General features: G+C 42.8%; 1 protein-coding gene across 2 annotated transcripts in view; it reads right to left on the bottom strand.

Annotated features, from left to right (window-relative positions):
- synr (sayonara) overlaps window positions 1–2,500 on the bottom strand; it is a 149,165-nt gene that overhangs the window by 130,521 nt on the left and 16,144 nt on the right. The gene's annotated exons all lie outside the window — the stretch shown is intronic.

The raw sequence follows: 2,500 nt of genomic DNA, 5'->3' as shown, positions 1-2,500 counted from the left end.
TCACACACACACACACACACACACACAAAGTGGTCACAAACACACACAACGTGGAGACAAACACAAACACACAGACACACAGAAGTCACACACACAAACACACATACACACTCTCACACAAAGTGGGCACGCACATATACATAGTAGTCACACACAGACACACCTATATAAAGTGGGCACACCCCTACACTCACAAAGTGGACACACTCGTCAGTGTACACACACAGTCATACAAAGTGGACACACAATCACACCTTCGCACAATCGTACAGCGGCACACACACACACACACACACACACACGCACACAAACACAATGGAAGCTCTCACACACATAAACACTCACATTAACGAGACGTTTGGTTCTAAAGAGCACTGTATAAAAGTCTCCTTATCAGAAGGATGAGGAAGGAGGAAGAACGAGAGAGGGAGAGTGAGAGAGAGAAAGATTCAGGGAGAGAGAAAGAAGAGAGAGAGAGAGAGAGAAAGATTAAAAATCCCCTTATCAGCAGTGACCCTGAACAGTGAACGGCAGGTGCTTATTTAAGCTTTGATGACTTGTATATATTTGGAGCGATAGAGGGGCAGCTCAGGTTGATGGCGAAGAATGGGGGTGGGGGTAAGGGGGCTGGTTACCGTATTAGGTCATCTGCAAACGTTGAGGGGGGGGGCGAGGAGGGAAGGGTAGCGAGTATGGAAGTCAAGGCTATGAATAAATAATTAAGCAATATCTATTGGAAATTAGAAGGAGGACTATGGCAGGTGTGTTATCTTCTCTCTCTCTCTCTCTCTCTCTCTCTCTCTCTCTCTCTCTCTCTCTCATAATTTAACACATGAAAAGAATATGATTCAGCAGAATCGTTCTTTTTAGCCAAACCATGAAAGAAGACAGAGAAGCAATTTATATTCATATATATACTATATATGTACGTTTTAAATATATATTATCTATAATATATGTATATACAGTATATATATACACACATATATATATATATATATATATATATATATATATATATATATATATATATATATATATATATATATATATACATATATTATATACATACACATACATACATCAATTTTCTGTAATTATTACAGTTAAAATAACAAATCTACTTTAATTGATCGGAAGTACAATTATGTATATGTTGTGGATAATGGTGGAGGATTTCCTTTTCTGAGTAGTTGCTTGGGGTCTCTCTCTCTCTCTCTCTCTCTCTCTCTCTCTCTCTCTCTCTCTCTCTCTCTCTCTCTCTCTCTCTCTGTTGGGGTGCTTCCAGGAAAAACGTTGGCAGCTAATCACAGCGCGTGCAGTACCAAAGACACTTAATAGCTTACGTTCATCAAAGTCAGAAGCACTCTGTCAGATGGTAATGGAAACGGAAGTCGATGTCAGAATCAGTGATGGGTGTCTGGAACGCAGGGCCAGCTGGAAGGACTCCCCCTGCTGGAAGAAAGCCGTGCTGGAAGAAGTCTGCTGAAAAGCCCAGCTGGAAAGTTTAGCTGGAAGAAGGCTATGCTGGAAGAATTTTCTACTTGAAGGCACAGGTGGAGGAATGCCTAGCTGGAAGGCCCAGCTGCAAAATGGCTCTACTGGAAAGCTCAGCTGGAAGAAGGCCTAGCTGGAAGGCCCTGCTGGAGGGAGTCCCTGCTGGAAGAAGTCCCAGCTGGAAGAATACTCCCTGCTAGAAGAAGGCCTAGCTGGAAGGCCCTGCTGGAAGAAGGCCCAGCTGGAAGAATATCCCCTGCTGGAAGAAGGCATTTGCTGGAAGAATGCCCAGCATGAAGAAGTCTGGTGAAAGGCCCTGTTGGGAGAAGGCCTAGCTGGAAGGCTCAGCCAGAAGGAAGAGGTGCTGGAAGGAGGCCCTGCTGGTGAGGTGATATTCTTGAACCCAGAAACAGATATAGAACGCGTGGTGGTTGACTTAATGCTTGATTGATTTCTGGAGAGGTGAGGCAGCTGCTTGAGATACATACAAGACTCGTGGTGATTGACTTCCTCGTTGATTGATTGATTGACTGACAGCTGGAATCAGCCGAACTTGTCTGGTTTGATGCTGGAAGTTTTTATGAAATTCTGGGCGGCCTAAGTTTAGCCTTACTCTGAGTTAGGTCGTGATGTCGATAATTTGTATGTTTATTGAAATCGTTTTACCATTCCTTTTTTTGTTCTATTGAATAGTCTATTGAATCTCTCTCTCTCTCTCTCTCTCTCTCTCTCTCTCTCTCTCTGTGTGTGTGTGTGTGTGTGTTTGTAGATATCTAGAGGTATATCTGCATTATTTCTCTTTTCCACTCCAGAATAATCGAAAGGTAGACATTCTCTCTCTCTCTCTCTCTCTCTCTCTCTCTCTCTCTCTCTCTCTCTCTGTAGATATCTAAAGGTATATCTACATTATCTCTCTCTTCCTTTCCAGAATAATAGAAAGGTAAATCTATTCTATCTCTCTCTCTCTCTCTCTCTCTCTCTCTCTCTCTCTCTCTCTCTGCGC

Source organism: Macrobrachium rosenbergii, chromosome 13 (assembly GCF_040412425.1).
Source record: "Macrobrachium rosenbergii isolate ZJJX-2024 chromosome 13, ASM4041242v1, whole genome shotgun sequence".
In the NCBI taxonomy this organism is placed as follows: domain Eukaryota; kingdom Metazoa; phylum Arthropoda; class Malacostraca; order Decapoda; family Palaemonidae; genus Macrobrachium; species Macrobrachium rosenbergii.
Note: the sequence above shows the minus strand (reverse complement) of the source record. Positions and strands in the feature narration are given on the sequence as shown.